This window comes from Urocitellus parryii, chromosome 14, assembly GCF_045843805.1.
Source record: "Urocitellus parryii isolate mUroPar1 chromosome 14, mUroPar1.hap1, whole genome shotgun sequence".
In the NCBI taxonomy this organism is placed as follows: domain Eukaryota; kingdom Metazoa; phylum Chordata; class Mammalia; order Rodentia; family Sciuridae; genus Urocitellus; species Urocitellus parryii.
In genome coordinates, this window is record NC_135544.1 from 49,567,176 (window position 1) to 49,589,772 (window position 22,597).

A 22,597-nucleotide genomic window follows, 5' to 3' on the forward strand; every position below is an offset into this window, starting at 1 on the left:
GTAGTACTCTATACCAGTTTGTTTAAACATTCCCTCATTAAAAGACATGTGGTTTGTTTCCAATTTGGGGTGATTTTGAATAATGCTGCCATGAAAATTCATGTTCAGGGTTTAAAAAAAAAAAAACTCACACAAGTTTTCATTTCTCTGGGATAAATGCCCAGGAATGCAATTGTCGGATTATATGGTAATCATATGTTTAGTATTATAAGAGACTGCCAAACCATTTTCCAAAGTGTCTGAACCATTTTGCACTCCCACTAGTAATATATGAGAAAATCAGTTTCTCCATAAACTTGCCAACAGTTGTCATTACTTTTTATTTTAGCTATTATGATGAGCATGTAGCAATTCTCATTGTGGTTCTAATTGGCATTTCCATATTTACTAATGAGGTTGAGTTTCTTTTATGTAGTTATTCACCATCTACATTCCATCTTCCGTGAGGTGTCTCTTCATGTTTCTTGCTCATTTCCTAATTGTGTTATTTTTTAACTTTTGAGTTCTGAGAGTTCTTTATGTATTCTAGCTAGTACTCCTCTGTTGCACATGTGGTTTGCAAACATTTTCTCCTGTCTGTACTTATCTTTTCATTTTTTTAGTAGAGTCTTTGCAGCACAAAAATTTTAATTTTTCTTTCTTGGGTTGTATTTTTGGTATCAAGTCTAAGAATTCTTTTTTTTTCTTCCCAGAATGGGGAGAGACATTTATAACACAATTTAAAAAAATCTTATATTTGGAAAAAATTCAAATCAATAAAGATATAGTACAAGATATAATCTAAGGGATTTGAACAAGCACTTCCAATGAAAATTCATTTCAATGGCTATTAACATAGAAAAATTCTCAGTCTCATTAGTCATCAGGGAATGTAATTAAAACCACAATGTAATACCACTGCATACTCAACCTAATGACTGAAATAAACATGGATAAGATTAAATGTTTCAGATGATATGATTAAATTTAGATTCTACCTTCTGATAGAGCAGAAATGGGTACTAACACTTTGCATTTGGTCTTTCCTACTAAATTTGAGCATACCAATTACCTAAAATTTCACTATAACAGATTCAACCAAAATGGTTATTCTTTACATATTTTTAAAAATTTGTTCTAATTAGTTATACATGATGGTAGAATGCACTGTGATACAGCATACATAGATGGAATATAATTTCTCATTCAGTGGTTGTACACATGCCAAACTTTCCATCCACTTAAGAATTCTTCACCTAACTATAGGTACTAAAGATTTTCTCTTAAAAATTTTATAGTTTTCTATTTTACTTTTAGGTCTATGATCTATTTTGAGCTAATATTTGTAAAAAGTTTACGTCTAGGGTCTTTCTTTCTTGGCCTATGGACATCCAACTGAAATGTCATTTAAAGCATGACATTTGGGCTGGGGATGTGGCTCAACCGGTAGCGCGCTCGCCTGGCATGCGTGCGGCCCGGGTTCGATCCTCAGCACCACATACAAACAAAGATGTTGTGTCCGCCAAAAACTAGAAAATAAATATTAAAAAAAATAAAGCATGACATTTTAAGTTCAATTTATCAATCCTTAAAATTTTCATGGATAGTACTTTATATATCTTAATACATCTTTTTTTCAAAGATTTTCTTTTTTTAAATAGAATTTTAAAGTTTTAGATTTTATGTTTAAGTTATGATTTATTTCAAGTTTTGTATGTTGGGCCTGAAATAAGGGTAGAGGTTCAATTTTTTTTTTCTTGTCTGAATTTCAATTGTTCCGGCACCATTCACTGGAAAGACTGTTCTTTTTCCACTGAGTTACCTTGACATGTGTGTCAAAGTCAACTGATCCTATATTTGGTGGACCTATTTCATTAATTCTGTTTCGTCAATCTATGTTTACACTCTTTTTGCGGGGAGGGGTACCCAGGATTGAACTCAGGAGCACTCAACCACTGAGTCACATACACAATGCCATACTATTAATTACTAAGCTTTATAGCAAGTCTTAAAATCAGCCTTTTAATTTCACTCTTTTTTAAAAAAATTCACTATTTTAAAACTTTGTATTTCCATATAAATTTTAGAATCAGCATGCCAACTTCTACCAAAAAGCGTTCTGAGATTTTTGACTGTGTTGAACCTGTTCATTTGGGAAGGGTGAACATCTTAACATCTTAAACAAACTTTGCCTACTCCTCAAATTATTTAGATATTTTAAAAACTTCCTCAGCAACATTTTGTAGTTTTCAGGGACTCAAATTACATGTTTTATTTTATACTGTTCCACAGACCACTTAGTCCTGTTCATTTTTTCAACCTTTTCTCTCAACGATTTCTATTACTATGTCTTCAAGTACACTGATATGTTCTTGTATTGTACATAATATCTTACTGAGCCCAGTTATTTGATCATTGGAGATAATGTATTTTTAAGTTCTAAAATTTCTAATTGACTCTTTTTTGTATTTTCTCTTTTCTTTCCTGCTATAATCATGTTATTCACTAAATTCTTGAATATATTATTTATAGCAGCTATTTTAAGATTCTTTCTGCTAACCCCATAATTGCTAACCTCTATAATTGCTGGTATTTTTTTAATGACTGATTTTTCTCATGGTTATGGATCTTATATTCCTGCTTCTGAGTATGCCTACAAAGTTTTAAAATTGGATCCTAATTATTGTAAACATAGCATCGTCGAGTGTTTGAATTTTGTTTTCTTCCTTTAAAGAGTGTTGATTTTTGTTTTGAAAGGCAGTTAGATTACTTGCTGATCCACTTGATCTTTTGTGGATTTGTTTGAAGTTTGTAAAGAACAATCTAGAAGAGCCTTCACTCTAGAACTAATGTTGTCCTACCACTAAGACATAGTCTCCATGGGGTAATATTTTAACATGATTCAAAACGTAAGATAATCAAAGGGGTAAAATAAAAATTTCTTTCTGACAACTACCCAAAGCCAACCAATTTTCTTCTTGGGAAGTAATCAATATTCCCAATTTCTTGTGTATTTTCCCAGAGGTGGTTCATACATATACACGTATGACCTATTCTTCTCTCTTTCAGAAATGTAACATATGCTACATGCTGTTTTGTACCTTGCTTTGTTAAAAAACAAAACGAACAAACAAAAAAATCTATTTACATCTTGGAGATATTCTATATCATCTGTATTCCATTTTTAATGCAAATATTTTATTGGACCATTTTTTCCTATTTGTTGGCATATAAGTTGCTTTTATTTTTGCTAGTATATTCATCATATAGCTAATATTTAATAAATTTGTCATTTGCACATAACGTGCATATCCTCGTAGGATCCCTACAGCATATTTACAGGATACGTTCCCAGACATGTGTGAATAAAAATGTGCATTTTTAATTTTCAGATATTGGCAGATTTCCTTCTATAGAGAGAATGCCTATTTGCTCTAGTTTCCAAAAGACATTGTGTCACTGTCGTTATTAGCACAACTACATTTTGTTCTTAAAAGTGTCTGGTTTGGGATGATGAGTTTTGATTGCCCTTATCTATGGTGGTTGTGCCCAATTGTACCCTGGTTCTGATCTTGACTTTTCATACTTTTTAATGTCTGATTCTCTCTCAAATTTACATTTTCTTTTTTGAAGTCCAGGCCGATGCTTATTTGGATACCTCCTGGAAAACTCAAGATGTCAATAAAATCTCTAAATCTTTCCCGACACTCACCCTCAGCTGGTGACCTTCGAGTTAGCAAGGGGCAATGGCAGGTGTACCTGTGCTCAGCCTGGGGACCTGAGGCCGGTGCTCCGTTCCTCGGTTTTCTTCACTGGCTGATAACCATGGGTAAGCGGTTACCTTCCAAGTCTCAGATTCCTCACTGGCAAAACCAGAGCCACGTTACCTGCCTCTTTCTTGGCTGCGCTGTGGTGAGTGAATGAGGCAGCGAAGGTGGAAACATCCCGTCCACTTCCCAGCACGTGTTACCAAGGCAAAAACCCTCGCTCCATCTCCTCCCACCCTTCAGGATGCTCTCCTGCGGGTCCCCTGTGTTCAGTCCACACCGCACAGAGCTCGTGGGGCTGGAACCAGGCAAGCCCAATGCCTTGCAGGAGGGTTTTGGTAGAAACTAGTTTATTTCTGAAAAGTGAACAGGGAGGGGTTCCCTGAGCCCACCCGAACACTGAACAAGGAACTGCACTGGTCTTTGAAGTCGCCTAGACTATCATCAAAGTCAGAACGTGACAGTCCTTTCTTGGATGTTTCTTTCCAAACATTTTCCTGGTTAGGCCAGACTGTTGAATTTCTTTTCAAAATGACTTGCACTTCTCAACCCTTCTTTAATTTTAGGAGACTTGGGGTTTAATGGATTGGATAATAGGATTTTAGTATTTTTTTGTTCTGTGGGATTTGTTTGTTGGTTTGTTTTTGTTTTTTTAGAAAAAAATGACCCTTGAATGTTAGTTATTACACCTTCGTGTTGAAAACACTAGAAAAACTAGGATAGTAGGAACATGCCTCAACATTATAAAAACTATCTATGTGAAACCCGAGGCCAGCATCATTCTAAATGGAGAAAAATTGAAAGCATTCTCTCTAAAAACTGGAACAAGACAAGGATGTCCTCTTTCACCACTTCTATTTAACATAGTTCTTGAAACTCTAGCCAGAGCAATTAGACAAAAGGAATAAATTACAGGGATACAAATAGGTAAAGAAGAACTCAGACTATCACTACTTGCTGATGACATGATTCTATACCTAGAAGATCAAAAAAATTCCACCAGAACACTTTTAGAACTAATAAATGAATTCAGCAAAGTAGCAGGATATAAAATCAACACCCACAAATCAAATGTATTCCTATACTTTAGTGATGAATCCACTGAAAGAGAAATTAGGGAAACGACTCCATTCACAACAGCCTCAAAAAAAAAAAAAAAAAACTGGGAATCAATCTAACAAAAGAGGTGAAAGGCCACCACAATGAAAACTACAGAATACTAAAGAAAGAAACTGAAGAAAACCTCAGAAGATGGAAAGACCTCCCATGCTCCTGGGTAGGCAGAATTAATATTAAACCAAAACGATGAGTTCAATAACTATCTATAGTACAGACAGAATATTTGCAAAAAGATTTACAATTTCCAATGGTGGATGAGAGAACAGAGGTATGTACTATGCAGTATTCGTGAGAGAGGAAGAGAGAAGCTAGAAGTAAAAATTCACAGGAAGAGTGGAAAAGGAGCCGACAGAGATTGGCTGTTGGTTGGAGAAAAGTTGGAAAGAAAATAGACAAGAGAGAGGAAGAATACAAACAAAGAAAAAAAAATTAAAGACATAAGAATCTAACAAAAATGCAAAACACCATTCATCTATCATTATCCTCCACACACTGATGCCTAAAAAAATCCTGTTCCAAATATGAGAGAGAGAGAGTAGTGAATCAAAAAATAAAATAAATATTGCTGGAAAGTCCAACTGTCTCTGTCAGTGTTCAACAGTTTCTCAGCCCTGTCTCTGACGTCTCTCGGGATCACCAAACCCATATGAGCCCTTGCAAACCCAGTCTCTATCCCACCTATCTGGGCTCCAGATACCCCAGGCTCAGCCACGCTGCAGTCCCAAGATCTCAATGCTGCTCCTATTGCACAGAGACCCCCAGGGACACACTCATACAGAGGAGCAACCCCGAGGTGCAGCAACAAGACAAGGGCCACCAGCACTCTCCGCAGGAAAACCCTAGGTTCCTCCAAACCTGCAGTCACCCCCACACTGGAACTGCAGGTCCCAGCTGAAGTCCCCAGACAGAGGCTCTTGTGGTGACCCACCTGCTGGCACCTGGGCCCCAGGCCCTAACAGATGTCCCAAAATGGGTGCAGCCACATGCAACCAAACCTGGAGTCTCCCCTGCAGCGGCGGCGGTGGAGGTTGGCAGCAGGCAGCGGGTCACAGTAGCAGTGCAGTAGCAGAAGCAATAGCAGTAGCAGTAGCAGTGCAGGCAGCCACTGGTGGACAGGAGACCTCCAGTTCAGCAGCAGTGACCACCGAGGTAGCATCAGAATTCACATCAGAGGTTACCGATGCCGCCGTGCCCAGAGAAGAGACCTCCGGGCGGCAGTGATCTGCAGAATACAGCTTATTCTAATTAGGACCCCATTCTTGTGGTTGTACCTGATGTGGAGTTTCACTGGTCATGGATTCATATATTAACAGAGGAAAGTGATGTCCGATTCATTCTACTGTCTTTCCTAATTCCCTTCCCTCTCTTCCTTTCATTCCCTTTGTCTAATCCAATGAACTTCCATTCTTCCCTCCCACCCCCTAATTTGTGTTAGCATCTGCATATCAGAGAGAATTTTTGTCCTTTGATTTTAAGGGATCGGCTTATTTCATTTAGCATGATAGTCTCCAGTTCCATCCATTTACTAGCAAATGCCATAATTTCATTCTTCTTTATGGCTGAGTAAGAAATCATTATGTACCTGTAGCACATTTTCTTTATCCGTTCATCTGTTGAAGGGCACCTAGTTTGCTTCCATAGTTTAGCTATTGTGAATTGAGCTGCTATCGACATTGATGTGGCCGTGTCACTATAGTCTGCTGATTTTAAATCCTTGGGTTACATACCAAGGAGTAGGATAACTGGGTCAAATGGTGGTTCCATTTCAAGTTTTCTGAGAAATCTCCATACTGTTTTCCAGAGTGGTCACACCAATTTTTAGTCCCACCAGCAACATATGAGTATACCTTTTGCCCCACATCAGAGGAGAAATATTAATTTGGATGAAATATTAATTAATAAATGTTAATTAATAGGAGGTGGCATCTATGAGATCCAATGTCCTCATTCTCTGCTAGATGTTTTTGCATAGCTATTTCATTCCCATAACATTGTTTGGAAGATAAGTTTCCATTAAGAAAAAAAGAAAAAGTGTGTGAAAGTGCCAAGCTCCTCACAGTTTCCAAGACACATCAAACCTCTGGTTCAAGTATAAGAGGAAAACAATAAACAATGTAGTTATGAAGCTATGAGCCACCATGGAAGAGATGGATACAAACGCTTGGATGGCAAGACTCAGCAAAGACTCTCCAGGACAAAAGGTGACCCATGGAAATGAAGGGGGTGTTTCAACCAACTCGTTAAGAAAAATAAGGCCTAATGAATTCATCACAAAAGTCTTTTCTTTTTTTTTAAGGTTTTATTTTTTTTATTGGTTGTTCAAAACATTACAAAGCTCTTGACATATCATCTTTCATACATTTGATTCAAGGGTTATGACATATGAATTTATTTTTGAGAAAAGTTTCACAGAGCCTTCTAATAATTAAATTCCACTAAGAATTCAACAGATCACTTTTGTTGTAAAGAAAAAAAATTACATAAAATCCAGGCTGTCCCGGAAATGGAGAGCACGTGGTCTCCTTGGTGCCGGGGACCGGCTGCCCAAGCAAGCAAGCTCTCCATACATCTGTCCGCCTGCCACCTCCTTTCCATCCAACCTGCTGCCATGTCCAAGAGGAAGCCCCTCCTGTGTAACAGTAACAGCGACAGCAAGCCACGCCAGGGAAAGTCCTCGGAAAATTTCAAAGTGCTTTTGCATAAATTATCTCATCTGATCCAACCCATATGTGTAAGCACAGACCAAGGCCGAAATGTCAGCGCGATCCAGTTCAAATTCCCCCGTCTTTCTCACATACTTGTTCTCAGCACAGAGAGGAAGACGGCCCAGGGCGGATGCGAGGTGAGAGGGCAGGAGGACCTTTCACACCGTCTGGGGAATGGCTCCGGTTTCAGGTCACCAGGCTGGCCTCCCAGGGCCACCCTCTGCTGCCTGCAGTGCTGGTTCACCCACTCCTGCCACTCAAGAGAGTGCAGTTACGCCAGTGGCCTGTGCCCAGGGCACCATGAAGGGGCCCAGGGGCCTCATGCCCTTTCTCAGAGGCTGGAGCAAACCCAGGGAGCTTCTCTGAGTAGGCGGGCTCAGCCAGGCCCCCAGGAATGACCTGGAGACTGGACAGAAGATAAGGCAAGGGCTCGTGAGGTGAGGGAAATGACTCGGGAGTGAGGCTTGGACCAAGTTTTCCCATTCTTTTAGGGAATCGGGAAGCCACTCTAATGATGTCCTGGGTGAGCAGGGCAGGGCCGGTGGGCCAGCTGCATGGCGAGGCCTTGGAGCATGTGCACCCCGGAAGATGGGATGTGGGTGCCTGTCACTGGCTGGCACAGGAGACACCGAGCTCGAAGGCTGCAGAGAGATTCTGTCTCTGCGTTTCCTTGGCTTCAAACACCATATCTACCCCCACAATTCCTCCACCTGGAAATCTAACCAAGGCGTCCTTTCTGCACACCAGATCTGTGTGCAGGGTCCCCTCATCCGAGGTTCCCACACTACAGTCACCTGGTCAGTGAGGAGGAGTGCACCACAACCGAATATTTTGAGAGAGACAGAGAAAAGACCACATTCCCCCAGCTTCTGTTACAGTACAGTGTTGTAATTGTTCTATTTAGTTATTCATGTGATTGTTGTTGATATCTTACTATGCCTAATTCATAAATTAAACTTTATCAAAGGTGTGCCTGCCTAGGAAAGCCTTACTTCATTTAGGGTTCACTACTATCTGTGTTTTCTGGCACCCCCAGAGTCTGGGGAAGTCTTCCCTGGGGCTAGGGGGCTACTGTGTGGACATTTGATACGACCACTCAAAGTTTCCAAGTTGATCTCAAATTTAACATTCAAAAAAAAAAAAAATTCTTAGCCTCTCCCCCTCACCTATTTCTCCTTTGTGTAGCTCAGTGAATATGACCTCTAGAAGCCCGGGGTCACTCTTGGTGGCCGTTTCCTAGCCTCCACGAACTTACTCAGCACTAACGCCTGTTGATTTCATCCCCGTCCATAGTGCGGTCTGACTTTCTCTCTCCACTTTCGCTGCCAGGCATCAAGACCACTGTCCCCCGTCCACAACCAGAAGGATTCCGGGTTCTCCTCCCACTTCCACTCTCGATCCTTCCTCCCTATCGGCCACAGGGCAGCTCGGGTGGCTTTTTAACAGTGTAAGTTGGATGACGTCTCTTTCCCTCTCAGGACCTTCGGTAGCTTCCCCTTGCACTTAGGATAAAATCCAGAATCCTAATCATGGCTTATGAAGTGCTGGACTCCGTGACTTCCCACCTGTCCAGCCTCATCTCCTGTCTTTTCTCTTTCATTCCACCCACTCAACCTGGGCAGGCTTTATGATACTCAAACGGTACCAGCCTTTTCTACCTCAGGGCCTTTGCATAGATGGTTTTCCCATTCTTTGCCTAGTTAATTTCAACTTTTGCTTCATTTGTCCACAAAATGCTACTTCCTCAAGGAGACCTTTTGGAAACCTATTAATCTAAATTACACCCCTGTATCAATTAGGGTTCTTTGGCTGCAGGCCAATTGGTTAACATAGGAAGAAAAAGAAATAATTGGGATGACACGAGGTCACGTAGAGAGTCAAAGGGAAAGCTGAGAAATGGACTCAGGGAGGTCAGGGGCTGGGATCCAGGGACCCAAAGGACCAGAACTGATGGCCTGTTGATGGCACTTTCATGGTAGCAAATCAAACTTTTTTCTTTGGGTCAGTCTGTAAAGGCTCTGCCCAGGGAGAGAAGCTAATTGGCCTCGCTCAGATCACTTGATGGGGCAGGGTTCAGTGGCAGGGGACTTTGAATGACAGCAACACACAGTGAGGAGGCTGGTTTCCACCAGGCAACCGGGCTCTTGGGAGAAGAGGGGATGGGCGTTGGGTGACATTGGTGACTGCTCATATCACACCCCATTGTGCCACCCTGGTCCCCTCGATACCACAGTCACCCCGGGTAATGACATGGCGTGGCAGGCTCAGGGCAGACCTCACTGCCCCCCAGTCTCCAGCCTCCCCTGCAGACAGGAAGGAGGCTGATGGAATTCAGGTCAGTGCCACCTCCTCCTTCCAGCCCTGGTCCTGAAATCTCCTGCAAGGTCCCGACCATGAACTAAGGCGTCGAGAACCATGAAGCCTGCCCTGGGAGAGCCCTGATCCCAGAGTCACCCCTGGCCTGAGTGGAAGCAGGAAATAATTGTACTGAGGTTAAGTCTGAGACTGCAGGGTCCTGAGTGGCAGTTGCTAAGGAGCACTACCCAGACCGTTAGAAGCTTCTTTCTATTTCTATTGCTTAACATCCATCTCCTCCAAAAGATTATCAACTTCTTGGAGTTCTGGACTAGGTCCATGCAATAGTGGTACTCAGTAAATATTTGTTGAATAAAGACATTTTTCCTGTCCAATTCCTTCAAGTCTCCTAAGAAAGAAAATCTAGCTTACAAGGTAGCAAGACTTTGCACATGATGTCTACCAATGCACTAGACTTCCAGCTGGGCAGGGGACTCACAGGCAAGAAGTCTTAGGCCATTTCTTCAAGTCAATGTCCTGAGATCTGCCAGGACTAGCTACGGCACATCATGGAGATACTGGGAATGTGATTGAAATCTAACAGCAGGTTACCTGTGACACTGCAATTGCTTCAGTCATTTCTTTGTCTTTAAAATGCCATATAATTGCTAATGTAATTAGTAATGTATACAGAAGGGGCTTGTGCAATTACTGAGTCCTAAGATCAAGTAATTAATGTTCTGTCAACAAAACAGCAACTGTTTCATTAGCAACTGCTTGAATCTGGAAACAAGCATAATCAGATGCAGACACAACAACCTGAACATTATCAACTCAGCTGATTTTTTTAAGTCACTAAAATGTCAACCCACAACAGTGAACATAAAGGGACTTTCAGACAATACCCTTGCAGCCCAAACAAATGCAGAGTTGGATGGACAGGTGGGTGGATGGATAGAAGAAGATAGATGATAGATATATAATAGAATAAGATAGATCAGATAGAACAGATGTATGGATACAAATAGATGATTGATAGAGAATATAGATGCACAGAACATAGGTGATTGACGGAGAAGAGATAGGCAAAACCAAATTGCTTTGGTTTGTTTTCAACCTCAAAAGCAATAAGAATCTCATACTTAAACATCACAGGGAAACTGAATTCTCAAATTCAGGAAGGAGATATGGATTTTAACTTAGACTGAGCCTCTCTGTTGTTCCAGGGTGATCTTATCAAAAGCATTTAATCTGACTGAGATGCAATTTTCTCATCTGATAAATAGATTGCCATCTGACTTATGAAAAGTGAGGTCAGGATATGAATATCTAAGGAAGGTCTCTGTGAAGGCGCTCACCTGTGCTTCAACAATAAGCAACTCTCCAAATCTCACGGTTCCCAACAGCAAACCTCCTTCCCGAGTCTGGGTCTGTGGGTGGTCCTGCACAGGGCTGCTCCAGCTCAGGCTGCAGGACAGAGGAGAAGTCCGAGCGGCCTGTGTTCTCAGTGGGAGGAGAGGAGCCCAGGGACGGAGTCAGAGCACGGCTCTGCTGGAACAGTGTTCCCTTGCTCAGGCTCCTCTGGCCACTCGGGGCAGGCGGATGAGGCATGGATGTCGTGGGGAAGGACATCTCACATGGTAGGGAAGGAGAGGAGAGCAGACAATTGTCCAATCATAAATCCCCAAGGAGAAATCGCTTTCAACTTCTCAGTTTGTGTTATACTTCATGAGCACCCTGTTTTTTTGGGGGAAAGGGACCAAATGAGTCAGAATCTTTTATTAGTAGTATTTTCATGTCTGGAGAAAGTGCGATATTTGGAACAACGGAAAGAGAACTCAACTGGAAGCCGGAGTGCTGACCCTCTGTGTGATTTCACTGTTTAGTTTTACTGTTGGCTAATTATGTGACCTCGAGCAAATCACTTCGCCAACCTGGGCCTGAGATTCTTCACTATGGAAGTAAGAGGGTTTGACCAGGTGATGTCCAAAGTGCCTCTTAGCCCTAACATTCTAACTCATGATAGATCACCTTTTAGAGTTGAAGTTTAATGTTGTTTGGGGTATGGAGAGATGGTTGATTAATATTTATTTATTAGAGAACAACTCAATACAGTGACGACAGTCGCAAAAGTGGTTCTGCTGTGCTGGAGAAACAGAAATTGATGCTGGCTGTCCTCACCCCAACCCAGCATCAGCATCAGCTGGGAGAATCAGCTGTCAGGCAAACAAAGCCCTGGCTTTACAAGACAGAGCTGCTCACCCTGGGAGGAAGCCAATCGGCAGCAAGTCCATTCAGAGCACCTGCCTGGAGACGGCTAATTTGGAGGGGCTCAAGTTTGAAACTGTTCTTTCCTCTCTTTCCATGGGGTCGGTCATAAGGTGCAGATCAGAAGCCACAGAGGTGTCTCAGGTGAATCAGGTTCAGTTGCTTTGGAGGACAGCTATCCCTGCTTTGAAGTCCTCCTGAAGTCCCCCAAAGTAAATTTCACAAGCTTTATATGGCTACATTTCACATCAGACCATCCTACATACACTTTCAGAATTTAGCAAAAAAGAAAAAAATCATCCAAATGTGTATATGTGATGTACAGCTGTCCCTCAGTATAAGTGGTGGTTGGCTTAAGGACCACCCCATGGGTACCCAAACCTGAAGATGCTCAGATTCCATATGTAACTGGTGTAGCCTTTGCATAGAACCCACACAATCTTCCTATGTGCATTAAATTACCTCTAGATTACTTACATAGCTAATAAAATGTGTAAATGCTATGCGCACAGTTGGCATACTGAATTATTTAAGGACTAATGACACAAAGCCTGTACATCTTCCTACAGATATTACATGTTTTCTAAACATTTTCATTTTGTGGTTGATTGAATCCGTGGACGTGTGGATACAGAGGGCTGGCGGTACTTCCAGGGCATGTCCTGTTTGGGATAAGGGCTATTGACCACGGAGGACATGCCACTGGGGGTAAGCATCCTACACCAGTGGGTGGGTGTAAGCATCCCACTGAGCGAGAGAACAACAACTCTTGAAAATTTAACTCATAACAGTCTCCCTTACTCCTTCTCAAAAATGAGGTCAGGACAGCCGGGGACTGAAGCTGGAGGCCCGTGAGAGGCTTCCCCACCCCTTAAGCAGCCAGAGCTCCAGGCCACAGACTGCGAGACCTGGAGAAGCCCCTGGCCCTGTGCTGCTGACCCCACGAGGGGGTGGGGAGGGGCCCAAAGCTTGCCAAGGTCCACCCTTCCTGTGCAGATGTGCTTCTAATCTTTTAATAAAACTTGCATTCAGTTTTTTTTTTTTTTTTAATTAAAATAACCCCTAGCCCTGTGGAAAATGACTGAATAGAGTTGAGGCGATGTTAAGGGCTTATCAGGTGCCTCTCCCTGCTACAAGCGCAACTTGCAAAGCCAGCCATTGTGACCTCAAAGTGGACCAGTCAGGCTGAACCCACCACAGGGGGAATCTTGATCCCTACCCTGAGGACTACAGTACTTTGTCTGCGGAAGGATGTGAGGTGGTACAGAATGAGACACAGAGAGACGAGCCACGCAGTCCATGCCGTCCCACACCCCGGTCCCCGCTGCTAGTCCCGACCCTTCCAGAGCTGGGGAGCAACACCTGTGTGCTCTGCCTCGTGGTCCACATGCCCATCCCTGGGTTGTCTCCCAGGAAGGTCTTTGATTACATTCAGAGCAAAGCAGAGATGCTGGAGTCCCATCAGCCCCGCAAACCGTCTGCTCCCCTCTGCAGTCCCTCCTCCTCTGTGGCTGCAGCCCCATGGCCAGTCAATTCTGTAAACCCTACACATCCCCAGACGAAGGATACCTGGACTAAAATTGATTAATACGACATGATAAGCAGAGCGCTTCTTCCAGGAACCTCCACCTCGTTCAAATAGGCATCAATCAGAACTCACTGTGTGCCACTTTGTACTGGGAAGGCAGCCTGAGAAACGTGACAGTGAGGGTGAAAAAGTGCGTTATTTGCGTGTACGAAGATGCCACAGGACACCATTGTTCTGCACAATTAAGATGCACTAATGAAATGGTCCAGACTTATTTTACTTACCATTTCAACAAACCAATTTCATTTCGATTTCTGTAGCTTCAACGAGTGTCATGAGATAATAGATGTTTTAAAACAGGATGTAACTAAAAATTAATAAGTTCAAGATTAATCTCAAAAAATAAATAAATAAATAAAAAGGAGAAGACAAACAATCAGTTCCTGTCTTCAGAGAGCTCCCAGTTTAGTGGAGACAGTTAAGGAAACTTACTATGGCGGCAGGATACATGTGGGAGAAAGCAAAGAGGGTCGTTCGTGTACATCGCCAGCTCCAGAGAGGGCCCCCTGGTGCAGCGAAGTCCTCACCGTGTGACTTTCAGAGGTGTGGTGGAGAAAAAGGAGGGCGCTTATCTCAGAGCTCACAGAAGTCACACTGCTTAAAACCAACAACGTCAGTGCTGGAAGGGGCCCGTGCGTCTTTTCGAATCGGAGGTACTCAGTCTGTAGATGAGGTCCAAACTGAGGTGACAGGCTCTTGCCTCTATGGGGCAGCAAACCCAATTTCCACCAACGGGTTCAAACGCAAAACGTGGCCCCCTGCAGACTCCTCACCCACGTGTCCTACCACAATTTCCTTCAACATCTAATGGTGCTTCAAGATTTTGTCCCTCTGTCTGTTTTTGGTGCTGGGTCTTTGGGGTCCTGTCTAACTTTCCTTTCCAGGGGAGGCGACAGTTGCCAGATACCCTGTGACTTGCTCTCTGTAAGTCCTTTTGTAGATGCTTTTCCTTCCCAAAGATGGGACGAAGACCGATGAAGGCAGGATCCGTGACTACTGATGTGCATCCCCAGAGGCTCCACACAGGCGGCTTTCCTTGCTCAGCCCTCATTGAAGCTGGGCGGGACACAAAATGCAAAGAGCCAGTTTCTTCAGCTAATATCCAGTGAGCAAGCATCTCCTAAGTTCTGGGAACCAACCACACCAAAAAGCAAGGTGCATTCTAGCAAGAGGCCCGAGTATCAACATGGTGCTGTCACAGCTCTATAAAGCAGACGTTGCGGGAGCTACAGGCACACAGTGTGGGAGCACAGCTACAGGCACACAGTGTGGGAGCACAGCGTTTGCCTGTTCAGTTATTCCTACGTGCCTGGCCAGTCCTAGGCGGACAGGAGGCTTTATGAGACCAGGGACCAGTACTTGTCTTGTTCACTCTCTATCCCCGTCTCTGGCACATTGATCGAATTCAAAGATTGCTAACTGGTTAAATGAATGCATCTATATAACCAACAAGGAAACATAAGGCTTAAACATAAAACAGGAAGGGTAGGGATTTGACGTGACCAACGTCCCCGAGCTAGCTAGAAGGATCTGAACCCAGATCTCCACACACCTAATACCTACACATGGCAGCGGATCCACCACCCAAGCTTTGGTCAAATTTTCCAAGATTTCGGTCTTACTGCTCTGTAACGAGGCTGGATAAACTTATAATGACATCCATCCTGGCATTGGACATGGCTGACTGTATAATTAGCTTATTTCCTACCCATATGGAGCAGCTCAGCTCCTGCGCCTCAGTGGGGAATTCCTCGTATGTTGCTAGGGTGGCCTTCTGGGATTACATCTTCAGAGGTGTGCGGGAGGAGGAGCCGCCGTGCTGATAAATGAATCAGAGAGACAGGAGGGAAGCTGGCAGGGTCTCTACAGGCACATAGATGGGGCCAGGCTGGGCAGGGCCTGCCCTCCTCCCTGGGCCTCTTCTCCCTCCAACCTGAAGTGGACCCCATGGGGACGTGGGGCCTGGCTCCTCAGGACTTATTGCTTAGTCATAAATCTCCATCCCAGGGCTGCATGGGGGGTTAGGGGAGGAGACAGGGCGAGGAAGGAGAGAGAGGGAGCAGGAGGAATCGGGGAGGAGGAAGGAAAAGGAGACAAAGATATCTGGTGAGAGTTGAAGGGCAGCAGAGCCTCTTTAACTCGGGTTTCATAAATCGAGAAATATTTTATCACCCTGGCGAGTCAAACCTCTGAAAATCAATAGGGCTTGAGAGTTGCCTATATTGATCTGGAAGCCCGAGATGTATTGAAATATTCATGGCTGGATGTTTGTGTTCAGAGAGATGCTGGGGGTGGGACCCGGTGCAGAGAGAGGGAGGTGGGTAGGTGGATTTCTAAGTAAAAGCCATTCGCATTTTCATTAAAAATAGATTAATTCTATTAGTTGGACTAAAACCTCACACTTAAAAGGAAATGAGCTTGTTTGTCAGGCAAATAAGCCACCGGCAAACCCTGGAAAACCATTTATTTATTGCTATTTAATAGCAGAAGAGCCAGGGAGGGTTGATAAAATTAGCGCAGTATCCCCAGGGGGAAGCAAGGGGCTGCTGTGTTTGCAAAGCCAATTTGGACACTGTGGCTTTGATCTTCACTTTGAGCATTTGAACAGGCATGTTAGTATCACTCATTCCACAGGAGAATTGGGATTCAAGTTTCCCCAACAATCTAAAAAGCAGTACATTAGAAGGGATTGTCCGCCTGTAGTCTCAGAGTCTGAATACCCTTGATACTAATTTGATGTGATGCATTTCACCAGATGTGTCTACCTGAACGATATCCGGAGCCCAGGAGACTGTGGTCCTGCTCGAGAGTATTAGACTTGGATTTTCCCCCCCTTCAAAAGTGATTGGATGAAGGCATCCATAATTTAAAATCTGCATATAGATATGACATATGTTACAAATATTTGAAAAAAAAATTCATGCAAGGAATTGAACAACAACAACATATGGGAAATCAGTTCCAAATAACAAGGCAGAATTAAAAATAATCTGTTACCTGTAGCCACCCTCCTCTTGCATTCCAGAGCAACCCACAGAGATGGCAACAAACCTGTCTCTTGAAAAACCCCAAGCCCAGCAAGGCAGCCCTCTGTGGAGCAGGCACTTGGGAGTCTGAAGGGAATGTGGGGTGCTTCACATCCCAACAGGGCTCACCACGTCCACATCATCCAGGTGTAAGCCTGATCCTAAAGAAAAAGCAGCAGGCTTAGAATTGGGTGGGCGGGTGTATCTGTTCTTGCAACGTGACTGCGGGGGACCTAAGCCATTCTGAGCAGCTTTGGGCCACTTATTGGGGTGACAGCAAGTGTCACACACTGTCTCGACTTCAATAAGATTCAGTTGTGCTGCGGGTAGGGCTCAGCCACAGCGTGCTTGCCTAGCACAGGCAAGACCCTGAGTGCAGCCCCCAGCACTGGAAGAATAAATAAAGGAAAGCACCTTGAAACAAACAAGCAGGCATGGACCCTGCAGCCCGCCCAGGCTCTGCAGGCAGCTGTCCTGGTGAGGTGTCCTGGCGTGGCCCCTGTTCTCATTGCCAACTTCCCCCGGCTCGGATTCTCACACCGTGGCTCTCACGCCACAGCCCGGTTGCAGAAGGCATCGAGAAAGGGATGCAGAGCTCCCTGGCTCCTCAGAGCTTCTGGGAGGGCTTTTTCTGATGGGAAAAATCAAAAGCCTGCCAGAAAGTCAAGGTTGGCTATAATTCTGCTGTTTCTGTCCGTGAGCACAACCATCCATCACTGCTGGGTGATTTTTCGAAGGGGGGAAAAATCGCGCGGCACTCACCAAGGGCTCCATAACCCTCTCCCTGGTCCTCCTTCTACACAGGTTAGCATTTTTATTGACCCCCATTTCCTAGATGAAGGAAGAACAGCACGGAGACCCTTTCCCAGGGTCTCGCAGGAAGAGTCGGGATTACCTGAGATCCTTCAATCCCTGTTCCACTGCTAGACTAATGCACTCTCCCCTCTCCACATCACCGGGCCCCTCGCCAAGGTGCAGAAGATCCAGGAGGGACCTGCCACCTGCCTCTTCTTCAGGTGAGAACCACGGGGGGGGGGGGGGGGTGACAGATAAAGAGGTGGTGCCCTGGGAACGCATTCTCAGAGGTGAACTTCCAGAGGTCAGGGTGTGACATTTGTCCCTAGGAAAGGGAACACCGCCTGTAGATCGTGGCTTCTCTTCTTACCTTCACCTCGCCTTCCTTACCGCTGGGCTTATGGCCTTGGGTTCCTCACCAGAAAGGATGAAGGACGGTGAGGCAGAAGATGCTAGTCCAACAGGTGGGTTTTGCATCTTATCCATCATCTCATCCATCACCTAACAAAAGTGGAGAAGAAGGCGTTTGAGCAACACCATTGTTCCATTGAAACCGTTGGGACAGGCTCCTCACTGGGGTCCCCTCTTCCATACCGTCAGGCTGCATTCTTCCAAACCACCCACCCTGACGCTGTCTCCAGCGTTTGCCTGTTCAGTTATTTGATGGATGTAGTGCTGCCCAACTTAAAATATTTCACTGTTCTCTCCTGCTGCTGAATGGAGGTTTGGAACTCAGGATCCACATAGGACTAGCAGCCAAGAGTCTACAACCCTGCTCCAAGATGAATGCAAAATGGAAATTGTGTGTGTTGTTCCACATTTTTCCACAGAAAAAGACCAAAAAGTCCACAGAAAAGGTAAAGAGTTAATCATGTACTGCACAGTTTAAGTGCCTGATGAGGGCATTGGGGTCCCTCTATGACTCAGCCCTCCCTTGTCTTGTCTCACATCTCAGGCACGTGCTTCTATTCTTGACTTTCTAGAACCATCTCTGAGCCTCCAGGCCGGGCACGAGCTTCTCCCTCCACTGGAAGTGCCCTATGACCCTTCTGCGGCTCCATGGGAAGGTGCTCCCATAGCCCCTCCCATGTCTCCCCTGCAGTCCAAAAGTGGTCCTGGCTCTCCACCGTGACAGCTTTTGCCACATCATAATCGCTTGTGTGCTTCACTCTCTCCCTGCGGAGCCATGAGTTCCTAGAAGGTGGGAACTGTGTTTGTTTCTGAGTTCTTGGCATTTAGCCTATGTCCCCAAATGGCAGACACTCAACATATTCATTAAAGCCCCCAGCCACATGGTAAGTGATGTCCATACAGATTCAGTTGTGTAGAGTTGTGTAGCCTGGAGTCTCTCCGTAGTCCAAGGTTGATGAAAGGACCGGTGAACTCTCCACACATTGCCTAGCGGCATTCCGCGCAGAGTCTGGCTATGCAATGTAAATCTGGGGGGGTCCAGGCTGTGATTTGAGGCCACCAAATGATAGTTGCATACTCTGGCTTAAATATTAGTTGAGATGATTCTTGGTCTGCCTACCCTAAAGTTTCTAGGATGGTGGAAAGGATTCCACGAACCTCCCAGTGTCTGTTCCTTGGTGGATACAGGTGTTTGGCTGAGGGAACAGGGTCCCAGGCATGCACCCCCTACCCTGACCTGGGGTTGCTTACCAAGTCCAGTGCTGCCTCATCCTCCAGTCTATTCATGCCCTCTCCCAAGAAGACAAGAACTCTGGCCTGTTTGAGACTATAGGTTGGACAAAGGACCTGAGCCAACCACCATCGGATTACAGCTGAATTTATGCATGCTGTGGAGGTGTTGTACCCTATTTGCAGAAAACATAAAGGATTAATGGGAAGCGGTTTCAGTCTCATGTCCTCACTTTCCTAGGACATATCCCCTTGTTGAGAGCACCCAAGGGCAGGGAAAGAGCCTCTGGGCATCCTCATACACCCCTCAACCCCCGAGACACACATCCTGGGGGACACTAGCCCAGAAATCAGACTCTTGTCTCCTACATCATATCTCATCGCAAAAACCTTACGGCCCGTTTCTAATGATTCCTAAAGCCAGGATGGTGTAGGTGTGAGGAAATCATTCACTTCCTCTGGGTACCATCCCAAGAACAAACAAACATACATTGGCTCATTCAATCCACATAAAAATCCCCTGAGTTGAATATTATTATTTTTACTTTGTATGTAATAAAACAGAGGCTCAGAAACATTGAATAGTGTGTCACACCTCAAGAGCCAACATTCAGGGATTCTGTGTGGCCTGGTCTGATTCCAAAGCTCCTGCTCTTCCCACTAAGGAGGAACGGAAGCCCCAGTACAGCACACAGCTGGACGCAGGCTTCTGGAGTCAGGCGTGTGGGGCTGAACACAGATTCCATCACCCACAGGCCATGGGATCCCGCCATCTCTCTTAACCACCTGCTGACTCCGTTTCCTGCATAAAATGGGGACAATATTGGTACCTACCTTAAAGTGTGATAGGAAAGATTCAAGGAGCTACTTAAAACCCCCTATCAGGGCTTTGTAATTGGGAGCCATTATGGTACTGTTAACAACTGACCCATCACGTGGCGACCATGTTTTCTAAACAAAAATTTGCACAAGTAAAAGTCAATGTCAGGATTAGGCTGAGTAATTGCCCAGAACATTTGACTCTATTAAGGCCAGGGAAAGTGACAACCACACTTCTAGCTTGAGGTCATTGATTGGCATTTTCCTTCCATTTGTGACACATTCCCTATATTCACTTTTTAAGCTGCAGAGTAGCATTAGGATAATAACTTGAAGAATTTTTCCCCCTACAATAACCTCTAAATCCCCCTTCTCATCAGTATGCTGGTAGGCACATCTATTTAATATGGATTCTTTCTCATTTTCCTCCCAGTGCTTCTCCCCCATGCTCAGACTGATTATTCTGTGTTTTCATTAAGAACATTTTCCATTTGCCAGTCCAAAAAAACAACTTCTCAATGTGATGGCATCATTTCCTGCAGAGAGAAGTCTTTCCATCTGCAACCAATCGCAAGGCCAGATTCAAACAAGAATTAACTCCCAACCCTTCTCCTCAAACACAAATGGAAAGGTCAAAAGCTGACCCTAGAGACAGCTTCCTGCCCACTTCTGCCTGTAAATTCCAAAGATCTTTATGATGTCTTGCTGGCAAAATTTCCCCCTGTTTTCTGTTCTATCCCTCTCTTGCTCTTATTTGGTTTAAAATAATAATTATAATTCTAGCAGCTTAATAAAGGTCTCTTGGATATCTTGCAAGGATAACAGAGACTGTGTCTGAGAAATCATGGTCGGATGACTGGTTTTATTAGGATGTGTTATTTTGGCATAAAATAACAAATTTATTTAACAAATATTTATTAAGTCCGTGGACTAAAATAGAGGATGAAATACAGGCAGTCCGCACCTTTGAGAAGCTCAAATTGAGATCCTTGGTGGAAAGTGTTAGGTGAGATGGGAAAATTCTCAGGTACTGAGAGAAAGAAGGAACAGCTTGTGCATCAAAAGAGAAGGAGGCTGTCACAGAGGAGAAGCCTTCTTTGACAGGCTGTCCTTGAAACACGAGCAGAACTTGTGCTACGGTGGATGTAGGAACATGAGTGGACTAGAGTGGCCCGGGTGAAGGTGGACAAGATGGTTGGGTCTTCTCTGGAAAGACTATGGCGGTTCCAACATGGGAACAAACACAAGAGAATGATTTCTAGAAACGAAAGCGGTGGATTAGATTAGTGTTGCTCCAGGGTAAGTTATAGTCAGACTCCTTTTAATGGGGGGAAAAAAAAATCTTGGCAGACCCACAGCATTGACTTAACACATTTTTATTATGTTTTGTACAAACATAAAACTGGGTATAACTCCTTATAAGTATCAAGCAGTTATAAAGTCATACTCACTTAAGTGGATAGAAACAAAACTCAAAAAAGCAGTAAAATTCACTAATTGAAAATAACAAATAATATTGTTTGGCAGAAGCTAAATTGCTATTCCCACTGTGGATAGGGTGCTGAAGGCTGCAACCCAGTTTCTTTGCAGTTTGGTATGTCTGTACTTCTGTGTGTTATGGGATGACTACATTTTCCTATCACTTTTCTCTTTTAAAATTACTGGAAACTTGAATTCATACAGCATGCCTGACAATATTTAATCATAACTTTACGAAATGTGTAATTTATCTATTAAGCCGGACTCTTGTTCTTTTGGCCATCTGTTGGAGTACATCATTTTCATGACACCAAATCAAAGTCTTCATTTATTTAAAAAAAAAAAAGTCTTGAGAAATAAACATCATCACCCATGAAAATGTCTTTGAATTGTAAATTATCATTGGAAAAATAAGTCATGCATTTATGAATGGTAAAGAACTGCATGTGAAAACTAAGAGGATCAGGGTTGGTAGCTGTCACTGTGACATGAGGACCCTCGGCCTACTGACAGTGGACCGTGCCCCCTCAAACAGTATCAACACAGTCCCAGGATCACACAGCTCTGATCCTCATCTAGACGCCCTGAATATTCTGATAATGTAATTTTATCAGCATCAAAATAAGAATACATGGGGCTGAGTTTGTAGCTCAGTGGTAAAGCACTTGCCTTGCACGCATGAAGCTCTGGGTTCGATCCTCAGCACCATACAAAAACAAATAAATAAAAATAAAGAGATTGTGTCCATCTACAACTAAAATGCATATATATTAAAAAAATAAGAATACAAATTCTAAATTTTTATAAAGAAATTACAGGGGCTGGGGTTGTGGCTCAGTGGTAGAGTGCTTGCCTAGCATGTGTGAGGCCCTGGGTTTGATCCTCAGCATCACATAAAAATAAATAAATAAAATAAATGTATCATGTCCATCTATGACCCAAAAAATATACTAAAAAAAAAGAATTCATAGACTACTAAGATTATGTTACGGGGTCCTAGGAATTGGTGAAACCCCATTGGAAAAAGAGCTGGCCTACATGATCCTGTCCAGCTCGGAAGCTCTGCCATTATTCCAAAGTAGAGGTGATCAACCAGGCCCAGAGAGAGCGGGTTCT